General features: G+C 36.8%; 2 protein-coding genes across 21 annotated transcripts in view; one reads left to right on the forward strand and one right to left on the reverse strand.

Moving 5' to 3' along the window:
* The window catches only part of fbxl4 (F-box and leucine-rich repeat protein 4), a 420342-nt gene that overhangs the window by 112093 nt on the left and 293368 nt on the right, over positions 1–14881 (reverse strand). The window lies entirely within an intron of this gene.
* Positions 1–14881, forward strand: part of pou3f2b (POU class 3 homeobox 2b) — a 343731-nt gene that overhangs the window by 29354 nt on the left and 299496 nt on the right. For 15 of the 19 annotated variants that reach the window (XR_015510229.1, XM_087285087.1, XM_087285089.1 and 12 more), the window contains 2 exons: positions 3626–3724; positions 7924–8092. The gene's annotated coding sequence lies outside the window, so the exon portion shown is untranslated. Of the gene's footprint in view, positions 1–43; positions 603–3625; positions 3725–7923; positions 8093–14881 lie in introns of those variants that run through there. The other 4 variants (XM_087285094.1, XM_087285095.1, XM_087285092.1 and 1 more) reach the window with 1 other exon arrangement.

A 14881-nucleotide genomic window follows, 5' to 3' on the forward strand; every position in this document is an offset into this window, starting at 1 on the left:
GTGGTCTGGAACTGTAATAATAATATCCTCACTGCAAACAGTTATGATTGAGAAGCTCGGGGAGTTAATGTGCGTCCGTTTGTCACTCTTCGCAGTAAAGCATATTAAGAGACACACAACTATAAATTGACAATGAATTCAAGAAATGCGATTGAATCGTCGCATGCGTTATGCACTAATATGTTTTTTATCTTCACTACAGTCTGATTAAAAACTAGTGCATCACTGTTAAATAAAACTAGATCCAGAGTTAACGTTACCCTGATTTCCATATGCAGATCTCTATCCGCCGGCTGCAGCTTTGGTCATCGCCTTGCATACATTTAAAAGCATATTTCCCAGTCCTCGCATCTGCCGAATGCCGAAAAGTCGATTTGATCATCTTTTATTCGACGCTCGTGTCTCATCGGTTAGTTTTATGAACGAAATTAGATGTCGGGACGTTTTGTTAAAAGCGGCATATGTCGTCGCATACCGCTTTTTCTTTGGCAATTGCACATAATACAATGAGCAACGCTAGACTATAGCCTATTCGGTTCATCCAAATGCGCTTTTTACCCTATACGTGGATGTGTACAGCTCAGCGCGCAGTCGGACAGAAGGTAAAACAATTAAAGTCATGTTGCATTGTTTTCTCTGACCGGGAGGGAGGAGGGATCTCACTCTAAAACGCTCTCCTCTCTTTCAAGATAAGATTTTGTCGTGTGTAAGAAGAGGACAATGAAAATGAATCCGTTGTTGTTGTTTTTTTCCAGTTTTTAAGTCACTTGCATGCATGCACAGGTAAAATTGAAGATGTAAAGAGGTCGGGTCTTAAAACCTTGCATGCCACCTGCTTAACATTGAACACGCTGTCCAGACTGACAGATTTTTCAGACAGTAAAAATGTTCAAGTGATTTCCATTTTTGTAGCAATTTCTTATAGTAAGTGATTAGGTTATCCTAGAGGCTGCCGCCGTCTGTCTCAATCTATTAGCTCTGAATAATTTACGTCCTTAATTTGTGAATGAAATGATGTTCCTGTGTAATCAGAGCACGAGGACGTGTCAGGCAATATGCAGATTAGCGTGCATGAGCTCACTGCATTTGTAAGGAAGAGATAGAAATTACTCTTATATGTTGAAGTGGCTGTTTGGGGCAGACTTATGAGTATTTCGTTTTAGGGTCAACAGGTTAGACTCTTATGAAATCAAATAATTGTTGAAGTGCAAATACAAAGTATTAATGAAAATAAACTGGAGAAGCATATTTGCTGAAAGGTTTTCTTGTCACTGCTTAAAGCAATTAATTTATATTAAACTAGTACTTTTGTCCTTTTTAATTCACTTTCATAAAGCAGAAAAACATTTAAAAGGGAAAAAGAAGGTTCAAGCCTCAAAATAATAAGCTTGTTACAGGTTTCAATTTGATTTTGTTTTCCATATACTAGAATGTTTCCAGTATAGAGCTGGGCAATAAGGCAAAAATGCATTTTCGATGAATTCTTTTCCATATTAAACAATATATATATATATATATATATATATATATATATATATATATATATATATATATATATATATATATATATATATATATGTCCTTTGTTAATACATTCCAGATTAAAGAGTATCCCAACAATGACTGAAGCCACAAAAATTAGATTGTCCATGAAACGGCATAACCTTCTTTTGGTGTCCAATAATTTTTGACATCTGAAAATCCGGTCCATCTCTAATATCAACACTCTTTTAGATTCCCATTTCTGTACAATTCTGCTGTGTGATTGGCTTTTTAGATCAGCTTATAGTAAAAAAGCCCAGAGCTTATCATTATTATTGACAAATTTTATCTCGATCCGATGAAATATAGTTTATCGGCCCTGCCCTATTCCAGTATATTTAGATATAGAGACCACATTACTCCAGGTTTGGAATCTCTCCATTGGCTACCAGTCAGATTCTGTATTCATTTTAAAATCCTTATGCTTGCATACAGGCCCTGCATGGTTTGGCTCCACACTATCTGTCTGAACTTTTAACATGGTACTCCCCTTTACATGACCTCCATTCCTCTGACTCTGGTCTTCTAACAGTCCCCTCCACTTCTCATCCCTGGCTCCGAGGCTCTGGAACTCTCTCCCCTATGACATTAGACACGTTGAATCTTTTATATTGTTTAAATTATTTTTGAAAATTCAAGAATACACTCGCCTATTCATAAGGTGTGCATTCTTGGTTTGCTTCAAGTTTTTAGATATTTGAATGTTTTATCAATTTTGAACGTTTTATTGTGAATGATTTAATTTTACTGCTATCCTAAACTGTTTTTATATCTGTATCTTTTTTGTGTAAAGAGCTTTGAGTATTAAGTTGTAAAGGCGCTATATAGAAATAAATGATAATAATAATAATAATTATTATTATTATTATATTAATTAATTAATTAATTTATTTATTTATTTTGAGCCACAAGGCATTATCATACATTTAAAATATGATTTACGGATATACATCATTCTGTCGCAAAAAGTATATATTTATTACATTTTATTGACATATTTAGAATGAGAATAATCTGATGACATTTTAATAGTGTTTATAGAACGATTCATTTTAAGTCGGTTACACTTTGCAATACAGAACAGTTAATATTTTTAATGTATTTATTAACATGAATATACAATAAACAATGCTTGTACAGCATCTATTAATTATAGTTTAACAATTACTAAGTTACAAGTCTGTACACTTTGCAGCTGTCTTTCAAATAAGGTTTTACTCATGTGTCAGCAAGACATTTTAATTAGTTTAAAATAAACTTTCAGATTAAAAGTTTTCTATTATAAGTTTAGTAAGTAAAAGTAAGAACAAGTGTGATGTTTTTGTTAACACAGCTTGATGAAGACAGATTAATACAGTTTTCTAATGCAATACTGTTCAAATAGATTTTATTCACATTTTCTTTAAAATTAGTTAGTTCCTATATTAAAACTACATGCCTCAAGGTCAAGAACTTTCTCATAATTCTTAATAAACTTCACTGATGTGTTAAAGTCAGAATTTTCATAATAAACCTGTAACCTGAGTAGTCACCATCCGTTTAATTTTTTTATTTGATTTACGCACAATTAAAAACCCACTTATTCACCCTTTCATTTCTGCATCCTACAGAATACTTAAATAATGAAAGGTTAAGTATATAACATGTATTCAGCAGACTAAAACCCTTACTCTCTAATAGGCCAATAAATGTACTTTAAAAGTGACATACAGTCAAAGCTCCACAATGAGTTTAAGTAATGAGTCATATTTGACTCCTTATTGGGTTCCTTCCAAAAAAAGAATACGCCATTGTGCTTCAAAATGTTCCCGTCTCTTTTATCTGAAGGTGCCCCCCATGGCTTCGTCTTGATCAATTAAACTGGTGAAAAGCCCTCTTCCTCAGCCTTTTCAGCACAGCGCTTTAGAGAAATATAAAGTTATCAGTCGTCCTAAGCGATATGAGGGGGGAAAATAAGTAGTTTGTCTATAAAAATGTGAAGGTGCTTTATCAGAGTCCCTGTAGGCCCCGGGGCCCTTGTGCTGGATGTTCGCTGTGTGGAATGGATCATCTGTATGACCCCCTCCTTCTCCGCTTTCCTCAGGCCGAGCAGCTTAAGTGGGAAAACGTCCAGCTTTACCGGAAGATTGACTGGCCGATTTTGAGGAGCAGGGAAACTCCATCCATATTGAAGCACATGCTGGTACGTTAACTTGCATTTTCATTTTCAGCCAAACCACACGTCCGAGTTGTCCAAAATCAGTCCATAAATGTTTAATTTTAACATTGATTTCTTTACTTTAATGTTTGCATCAGATTGGAAAAATAGTGGAGCTAAATATTCCTCTTACTTCGCTTTTACATTTTCTGCCTGCGCTTCTTCCTGAACTATAGTGGAGCCCTGCAGATGGTGAGGGAAGGTAAAGTTAGATAAATGCATCGTTTGCATGCCAAGAGCAACTAGAGTTAGCACTGTGTCTTATTGTCGAAGACATTTGCATCGAAACCTGTAGATAGAGTGTGTAGGAAGAGGTAGTGTGGGTGGTTGTTATTCGTTTCTGTCAGAGAACAGTGACCTAAGGTGATGGACTTCAGGATTTTTCTGCTGTGGCAGACAGGTAGTGTTTAGAGGAAAAGAAACTTCACATATCTTTACTGGGAAACTTTTAGATCAGTGTGAGAAGTGAGATATTATGTCCGTATTGGAAAGATGCACCGTTTTTTAGGGTCTTTTGTATGGATCTGGTTTTGTTTTTGTGGCGGTCAAACCCTGAACTGCTCTCTTTTTGTAGATTATTTAAAAAAATAGTATAAAGAAATAATGCTGTTTGATTTGATTTAAAAGCACTGAAAATTAAGACTTTACATTTATTTAACACCATGTTATGTTGGAAATGAGAAAACATTTACATTTAACTTGTGAATTGTTTAATGAAGTTTTAATGAATTTTTGAATGGTATTTACTGTCACAAAAAAATTATTATTTTCATAGTTACTCAGATTCAGAATTCTACAAAGCAAATATCATTTAAACACATGTTTTAAATGTTTAGAGGACGTTCAGAAATTAAGCTTTTAGAACTTGAAACATTCTTAAAAATAAAAACTGTGCATCATTAAGGGAACCATTGGACATTCATCTAATTTATAGAATGTACATTTTTAGAAATCATTAAAGAAATGTGAAATTTCCATATTGTTTGCAAAATTAACAATAACCATGAAAAAAAAAGTTCAGAGAATATAAAAAATAAGCTTTTACTTAATGGGAACTTCATAAAAAGGTTTTACCAACTTTTTTTGTTAGATTCCTACACTAAGTGTTCTCACAGTCGTTTTGTTTTCCTTGTTTTGTAGTTAGGTTTTTTTCTCAGAAAAAAATTTAACACCTGCCATTAATACATTATTCTTTAATAATAATAATAATAATACGTATTATTACTACAGGGTGTCCACAAGGTCTTAAAAAGTCTTAAATTTAATGAAATATTGTGTTGTAGGTCATAAATCTTTTTTAAACAGGTCTTAATTTTCCTTTGTGTATAGCTCAATCTGGCCAACACCTATACAATCACCAACAATCTATCTTAATAAAGCTTTCAACTTTTTATTTAAAAAGGTTATTTTTAACTCTGTCTACCAATTATTTTCCTTACAATAACACTTGTTTAAAAGTGCTCAATGTAATTACTGCTGAGGAAGCTAACACGGACAGATCGATGTACATTTTTTATAGTTTTCAAAACTTTAAAAAACATTTACCCATTTTTTTTTATTTTAAAGAAAGTTTATGTCGGAAAAAGTGTATGGATACAACCAGAGCATATATTTAAAATATTTAGCTAAGAAATATGTAAAATATTAAATACAATAATTATAATAATATTATTATTAAATGTATAAAATTATAATTATTTTTTGATAGGGAAAATAAAAATCTTTTCCATCTGGGCCATTCGAAAAATTCCTTGGCTTTAGCTTTTTATGAGTCTAAAATTTCATTCATAATGGTCTTAAAAAGTCAAATTTAACTTGGTAAAACTAGCAAAATCCTGTACTTATTTCGTCAAAATATTTACAGTTTGATCCTGCCAACCTGAGATCACCTGTGCCTTTGTATTCATACCTGCACATTACCAGCAAACATCTCTCTTTCATCTCTTTACTTTGCTGAAACATCCTCTTTCAATTCACCATGTTACTCTTGCTCCTTTGTTCCTCTGTTTATTATACGGTGCTTTACATGAAATATGCATGAAACACAAATGGACTCTCCAGTTCATAAGCATTTTCATAAGTGAATATGCCCAGTGCAGATATTCATGTGGACGCACAAACTCACACTTTTCAGACCGTGGTTTTGGTTTTGTTGCCTGTTAACTCGAGTGTTTTCAAGAGCAGAGTAGTGAAACCTGTAGACTAAAACAATCCACACGCTGAATTGTTTCAGCTTACATCCACCACTGAGTCTAAATTGCTTTATATTGCATCGCTTGTAAGTCAAATCTGTTTGATTGCATGTATTTTTCTCCTGAAATGCCGCAATCATTGGGGATTATTTGATGCTATATTTTAGTTACAGCCCTGTCTTTTTCTTTTTTTCTTTCTTTAGTATATTTTATTGGTTTGAAAGATTTCATAACAGTTAATTAGTCTTTTATTATTTTATAATTTGATTAATACCTTCTGTATCATTGGTTAATTGATTCTCTTATGAGGCTTAGAACAGGCTTAATGAAAATTTCGATTAAGGAAAATAATGGGAAACAGACTTCTTTAATACCTTAAGGCCAAACCATCCCCGGCTAGCAGGGAATGTTTTCAGAACGTTCCAGCAAGGCTTGCTTAGAGTTATGAATATGAACTTTATGTCATAATGTTTGCAGACATTTCGCATTCTGAATATACACTACCTGACAAAAGTCTTGTCACCTATCCGAGTTTTAGTAACTACAAATTTTTACCTGATTTCTAGTTGATCATTTGGTATCAGACGTGGCTTATATGAAAGGCCAAGGGGTCTAGATTATGATTATTTTACCAGAGTAATAAATGATCATGCCTTGATTTTTAATTATTTAATTAGGAGAGTAGGTCTGACTTTGCTTAGACAAAAGTCTTGTCACTTATAATATGCAGTATAGAATATAAAGTCATGGTGCAGTGTAAAAAGAATTAATATTGTGTATGACTCCCATAAGCTTGGAGGACTGCTTTCACACATTTCTGCAATGACTCAAATAACTTATTAATAAAGTCATCTGGAATAGCAAAGAAAGCGTTCTTGCAAGACTCAGTTCATTAAGATCCTTTGGATTCATTTTCAATGCCTCCTCCATCATCTTACTCCAGTCATGCTCTATATTGTTTATGTCTGGTGACTGGGCTGGCCAATCCTGGAGCAGCTTGAACTTATTTGCCTTAAGGAACTTTAATGTGGAGGCTGGTTTGTAATGTAATGGGCTGCACATCTTGATACCTCAGGCTGTTGATGTTGCCATCCAGTCTGCAGATCTCTCGCACGCCCCCTTACTGAATGTAACCCCAGACCATGATTTTTCCTTCACCAAACTTGACTGATTTCTGTGAGAATCTTGGGTCCATGAGGATTCCAGTAGGTCTTCTGCAGTATTTGTGAGGATTGGGATGCAGCTCACCAGATGATTCATCAGAAAAATCTACCTTCTGCCACTTTTCCAAATGATCAACTAGAAGTCAAGTTCTTATTTGTTGTTCTTACAACGGGGACCAATGACAAGACTTTTGTCAGGTAGTGTATAAATATGTATATATTATTTAAATGTTTTTTTTTAATTGTTTAGTCAAGAGACCAGTTAAAAGTAACATTCTCATAGTGTTTGCAAAATTATGAAATTGCATGTTTTTCTAATATTTGCTTAACCAGAATAAAACCACAATTTCTTTTTGGGACATAGTAGGATTTTGAGCAAAACATACTTTGATCAAATATTGGTTAGATTGGCGAGTTCTTTTGCTGCCCCTATCATATTGCTTTTCAGTATTTCTTAAAATCTCTGTTTATAAATGTTCACAGTTTGAGAACCGCTTGTGTAAAGACGTAGGTATTTGAATTCTTTGATTACGCCTGGCCCACATTAGTGCTAAATGTGTTTTCCAGCCATTTAGCACAGACCTGTTAAAGTGGCATATTAACATTCAGCTTAAGCACAGTACATTCTTGAAATAATATGACTCTGTTTCAATGGGGCAACTTGTAGGACTGTACTTTTTGTTTGGACCCAGCGGTGATACCCCCCTTCAGCCAATCAATGCATTTCAACCAGTCATCAGTGCTTTTGAGCTGCTGAAAGGCTTCACTAAATGTATGTATTTAAGAAAGAGTGCTCACAGCTCTTAATTGATACCATTGTGAATGGCAGGGCATGGATTGGAGAGGCCTGCTGTGCTGCTGCCCACACACCGCTGCAGTGACGCGCTTTGGCCGCCGGAGGGCAGCGCGGGACTGGAACCCACTGCCTGTGGAGGAAGGGAAGGTGCCGAGGAGCGAGGCGGTTGTGTGAGATCGCCGGACTACAGTTCATCTCACGGGTCAGCGCATATTTTAAACAGCCTTTATTACCCTAACCCAGACCCCCGTTCCCCCCCCCCCCACCCATTTCTAAATCCGTTTACTGAGGGTCTGTTATAAGCAGAAATGTGAAAAGTGCTGACTGCTATTCCCATTTTGAGGATATCTGACTTCATCAAATTACAGTTGGGTTTTTGAATATTTCATATTTGATCAAAAGCCCTTTACAAGCGCTGCACACACACTCTCGGGCCCACATGGGGCATGATCAATTTTTAAAACTCCAATCATTATGCACACATTGACCCACAATGCCCACTTTAATTCGGCTATTTATTAAGAAACCTTCGCACCATTTTCACTTGTATTATTTCAAAGGTGCCTTTAATGAACGCCTAGAGTGTAGCATTAGCCTACTGTGCTATAAGTTTGGGGCTTGCTTGTAAGCGCTCTTGTTGCTATCGAACCGCACAGCACTGCCGTTCCCCTTTTAACCCCCCATCTAAAACACTTTAAAATTGCCAGCCTAGGACGGAGGCCAATATTGGCCTTGGCTGTACCTTGAATAATGAATAATTCATCTCTTTGACCTTTAGCTGAAGTTTATTGGAGGGTGAAGGCGTCCTGCTGGCCTGCCTGCTGCCTGGCCCAGCTTGAGCTCTGTTTCCCCTCTCAGTCATGTCCCCTTCCATATCCTCGCCTTCCCTTGCTGTCGCCAACTGAGGTGTGAGGACACAAAATGTCTTGACCATCAAAGTTCCTCGCCGTGTCTCGGTCTTATGTTTTGACTTGTTTTGAAGGTCAGGTTTGTTACGTCCACTTATATTAAACATAACCCCTGACCCGCTTGGTATCGTGGGATCTTCCACCTGCTGTATGTCTACACGCTGAAACATATTGTATGGAAAAGCATAGTGCCGAGTGACAGTGAGTGATTGCTCTGAATTGGTTGCGCGCTTGTAGAACTACTCCGTTTTCAATTAATCCTCTATCCCGGCATCCCATCGGTCCCACGAGCTCTTTCGTAAAGAAATGGCTGACTGGACTGTTTTACCTGTCGCCTTAGGCTGGTGCTAAATGTCATTGACATTAAATTCCCTTTGTTAAGTCTGATTTAATTGTGTCACTGGTGATTTTTGTCCTCAACTGGCCAAATATGTCAAGATCTGCTCGTTCCATTTCCCTTAGCTTATGCTCTCGAATGGGTTGTGTCTGTTTTGCAATATTAACATGTCCTTCACGAGTAAGACTGTGGGATTGGGTGCTTATCAAATGGATACTTTTCAAAATGTCTGTATATTGATAATTTGTTTGAAAACATTTGCATCTGAAAGGTTTGTCCCACAAGAATCCCCAAGGGCACCATCAAGGATAATTTGTTTCGTTCTGAAAGAAATGTTTCTCTATTTTCCAGAATTACCCATCCACGTATTCAGAAAAGTTAAAGATTTATAGATGGAGAAAAAGATGTAGATAGGATATAAATGTGCCAATGGCTCAATTGAATTGTTTTTTTTTTTAGCTCAGATTTTAGTTGCAGACTTGCTTTCTATAACAATCAGGTTGGAACAAGAATCTCATTCATTCTCCTAATAGGGACATGAAATTATTATTTAAATAAGTTGTATTCAAAGAACATGCACAGAATAAATCTGTTAGGCAATTATATTTTAGGAATTTTTGTAATTAGATTAAATTTCATTTACATATTTAATGAAATATAGTTACATTTTATTGATTACATGATTACTTAAAGGTGCTGTATGTAAGTTTTTGACTCTTCTACAGCATAAAAATACCATAAAATGTTTGCAGATATTTAGGAAGCCTGCCAAGTAGACCTTCTTGTTTATCTGAAAAGCCATGAGATATTCTGTTTTGAAGATGTGTGTTTTACGGGCCAGAATGTTGTATTTGTTTTGGTCATTTTAACCTGCCCAATGCCAGTTTAGCCAATTATATTTCAGCACCTTGGGTTGCCTTGGTGGAAAACTGTATTTCATCCATTCGGTCTCAAAGCATGTGTCTATGACTGAAATGCAAGTAGCAGACTCTGATATGAGACGCAGATTCAGTTCCACATAAGGTTATTCATTCATTCATTTTCTTGTCGGCTTAGTCCCTTTATTATTCCGGGGTCGCCACAGCGGAATGAACCGCCTGCTTATCCAGCAAGTTTTTACGCAGCGGATGCCCTTTCAGCCGCAACCCATCTCTGGGAAACATTCATACACACATTCACACACACACTCATACACTGCGGACAATTTAGCCTACCCAATTTACCTGTATCACATGTCTTTAGACTGTGGGGGAAACCGGAGCACCCGGAGGAAACCCATGCGAAGGCAGGGAGAACATGCAAACTCCACACAGAAACACCAACTGAGCCGAGGTTCGATCCAGCGACCCAGCAACCTTATTGCTGTGAGGCGACAGCACTATTTACTGCGCCACTGCCTCGGACATAAGGTTATTATTATCAAATAATATAAACAAATCAAATGTAAACATTAGGTGAGCAGATTACATTGTAACAACATGCTACATGACAAGATTTGCAGTGATAAGCAATTTGGCTGTCTGCACCGGATGAAAACCAAAGAAATTTAAATCCAGCCATTCAGAAGCACAGAAGACGCACTCACTCACAAAATGGTAAGGTTTATAATCTAATTATTATCAATTGTTGAATAACTGTGTGTCGGTTTGCATTATTTCACAGTTTGTTTTATTTTCAAGATCTGGGGTGAACTATCTGCTGCTGCTTTCAGTGGTATGGCAATAAATGTCACGTGAAATGGCCTTCAAACTTACATTGTTTACATTCAACACTGAATGAAGCACATAAGGTGTACCTGAGGTGATCATTGTCTGTTTTCTGTTGTTCAGATGCAAGAAATAGAAGCCGTCTCTAATATATCAATTTAAGGTGTTGGTTAGAATAAAAACTCATTTTATTATGAAAATTTTCCTTCTATGTGCTGTGGCTTTTATTTAGAAAATGATTTTCCGATTTTCAGCCTTTAGTGTTGATTGTCAGACTTGGATCTGTCGGTCCTCAATCTGGCAACCTGAACTTGTGTTTGTTTGGATCCAGGAATGCAATACCTAGTTCAACCACTGGGTGTCAAACTTACACACTGCACCTATAATATTCATAAAATGGCAGTATATTATATTTAATAGATTTTTTGCTAATCCTTTTTATGTATTCATGTCATTTTCAAAAAAGGAACGGCACAACTTTTCCATTTTTAATATGTATATATACCCTAAGAGGGGTTCACTATTAATATTGCACCATTCTTTTCACAGTTTTCAGCTTGTTTCCAGACCAGTTGTTTTGTGTTGTAGGCTACTTTTTTACCAAAGTTTACCACATAGGCGTAATATAAAATGTTTGAATTCAACTTTTGCATGTCCTCAAATTTATTCATTACTTGGTGAGTAGCTGTGCAAAAAGTGAAATAGTCAGCCTGACTTACTCGGGATCTACGTTAAAAGGAAAAAGTGCGCCTTTCTTTGACATATGCTCCATTACATATGCCACGAATATCTCCTCGCATTCATATGGGATTGACCAGCTGTGCCACAGGAAGAAAGATCATTTCTAGTCTTAATAGAGGGATTTGGCTGAAAGCGTCCATAGCATATATAGGCCGTACCGCCTCAGATCCGCCACCCCTCTGTGAAACAAATCTTCACCCCATCTCGCTAACATCCTCTCGCCATGTAGTCGGCCATAGCATTTTGCACTTAACATCTCTCTCACACCTTTGGAAGACGTCGTGTGCATTTGAAGGTCATTACAATATGTTTGTGTTCTCACTCAGAACAGTTATGGGCTGAAGCTGCTGTCAGACTGCGCCTGCTTTTATTTTCTATGATTTATTATGTTCTCTCTGACATTATGTCACCGTTTCCAGCCTCCTCAGTCCCATCATAAAAGGTCACTGATGAATCTCTCCGTCTGCAAGGGCGATATTAAAATCTCGTAGCGCGATGGCTTACACGCTGGCAGGATAAATGAAAACCCCATTGAAACCTGCTGACGCAAGGTTTAAATAAACAGGTGTAGACAGAGGAGAGTTTGTTTATATGAAGCTTTTCTATGTAGTCGGAGACTTGTAGACCTATGCGCACTGTAATGCAATCCGTGTGCAGTTGTCGGTGCGTGTTATGAGTCAGTAATCGTCCTACAGTGTGGTAATGAGTGTCCAGGCTCATGTCAGGAAGTGTTCCAGAGCTTGTTTGTGCATTGTTGGGTTGAAATGGGATCTGTGTGTTGTGCAAGAGGTGTGGGCACAAGCACGCAGACGCACGTCAAGCTGATAATGGTGGCTATTATGGGTTTGAGGTTTCATTTGAAGTGCCAGGGAAATATCTGACACCTCTGCAGCACAGACGCACACTTGTGCACACTGCGACCTCTTGTGAACGTGAGAGACAGTGGTTCTTGAAACCTCAACGGATCTGACTCAAAGCAGCACAATGAGCTAGTGAACTGATATAATAATAAAGTCAGAGTTTGTGTAATTTGTTTAGTATGCATCTTTCAGACTATGTGTGTGTGTGTGTGTGTGTGTGTGTGTGTGTGCGTGTGTGTGTGTGTGAGTGTGTGTGTGTGTGTGTGTGTGCGTGCACTGGAGTGAGTAGACCGAGGGACAGAGGTCTTTCCTTTCTACCCGCTGGTGAAGGGTCTGACTGAAATCCTGTCACACCTCTGATATGTAACAATGTTTCCGGATTAGCATATCATTAGCATATCATTACCATAACATTACCTCAGCACAGTCTGCGCTAGTGTGTATGGACAAAATATCACCTAATCAAGAGGTTCACCTACTCGCACACTTTTATTTGTATATGTGCTTAAAAGCCAATAAAAAGCCTTTGGATGAAATACGTAAGAAAGTAGTTTTACACACAGAAGTAGTTTGAGAAACAAAATCCTTGATAAATGTCTTGAAAAAACAACATCTGTAATGTCTTTGGCTGTCACTCTGGTTCATTGGATTAGAGAGTATATAGGAACATGTCTATAGGAGCATGCTATCTTCGGTCACTTTAACAAGATTACAAATCTAAAATAATCTAATACATTATAATACTGTTGGAGGTGGCACGGTGGCTCAGTGGTTAGCATCACAGCAAGAAGGTCGCTGGTTCGAGTCCCAGCTGGCTCAGCTGATATTTCTGTGTGGAGTTTGCTTGTTCTCCCTGTGTCCATGTGGGTTTTCTCTGGGTGCTTTGCTTCCCCCAAAATCCAAAGACATCCACTATAGGTGAATTGAATAAACTAAATTGGCCTTAGTGTATGTGAGTGTGTATTGTAGGTGTTTCCCAGTATTGGGTTGTGGCTGGAAGGGCATCCACTGTGTAAAACATATGCTGGCTAAGTTAGCGGTTCATTCCGCTGTGGTGACCCCTGACGAATAAAGGGACTGTATATACTCACACGTTAGAAACTAGTCCTGCTTATTAAGTCTTGTAAAATTATTTCACTATTGCTTTTTAGCAGAGAGGATTTTTTTCAACACATTTTTCAATTTTAATAACGAATAGTTCTTTTATTTTGTCTTTGTCATGGTGACAGCATATAATGTTTTACTACTTATGAAAGATACTAGTATTCAGCAGCAACGACAATTTAGGTTTTTGCAGTACTGTAAATGGGGAGGGTATAATAATTAGGCAAGTCATTGGACAACAGTGGTTTGCTAGATGATCTTAAAATTATTAAAAAAGTGCTAATAATCAGTGTTGGGGATAGTTGAAGTAATGTATTACAGTATTGAGTTACTCCCCCAAAAAGTAACCAGTTGCTTAACTTACTTAATTTTACTTAGTTACTTTTTATGGTAAGTAATGTGTTATGTTACTTTTGAGTTACTTTTGCATTACTTTTTTTTACCTGTCTGCGGCTTGATTTCTTTCAGAACTTGTTATTTTTTTCTTCTTTTTTTGATAGAGGAGCTCTGCAATTAAAAAAACACTGTAAACCTGCACATATGTTTACCTTTAAAAAAAACAATAAAAAAAAAATATTTTAGGATAATGTTATACGAGAGCCCAGAGCTTTTTATATGCCGGAAATACAGATTATTGAGTTTAAGTCAATGTGTTTGCTACTTTTGTTCAATTGAGACCATCCCCTTTTTCTTTTCTTTGATGTGTTCAAAATAATAAACAAATTTTCACATCGAGTGCGTGATTCATTTTGACTACTTTCATTTTAATTTAGCAATTTATTTTCATTCATTCATTTATTTTCCTTCAGATTAATTCCCTTATTAATCTGGGGTCACCACAGGGGAATGAACTGACAACTTATCCAGCATATGTTTTACGCAGCGGATGCCCTTTCAGCTGCAACCCATCACTGGGAAACACCCATACACTCTCAATCACACACATACACTTCGACCAATTTTAGCTTACCTAATTCTCCTGTAGCACATGTCTTTGCACTTGTGGGAGAACCGGAGGAAACCCATGCCAACACGGGGAGAACATGCAAACTTCACACAGAAATGCCAACTGACCCAGCTGAGGCTTGAACCAGTGATCTTCTTGCTGTGAGGCTATCATGCTACCTGCTGCGGCACTGCATTGCCCTGCAATTTTTAAAAAGTAACTCAAATATTATTACTTATTTTTTTTAAGTAATGCGTTACTTTACCCGTTACTTAGAAAAGTAATATAACTTGTGATGCGTTACCCCTACAGTGCTAATAATAATGACCTTAAACTGTTTAAAAATGTATAAAACTTATTTCTTTTAGTTTGGCTGAAAACAAATAAGA

Source organism: Danio rerio, chromosome 16 (assembly GCF_052040795.2).
Source record: "Danio rerio strain M-AB ecotype USA chromosome 16, GRCz13ab, whole genome shotgun sequence".
NCBI classification, from domain to species: Eukaryota; Metazoa; Chordata; class Actinopteri; order Cypriniformes; family Danionidae; genus Danio; species Danio rerio.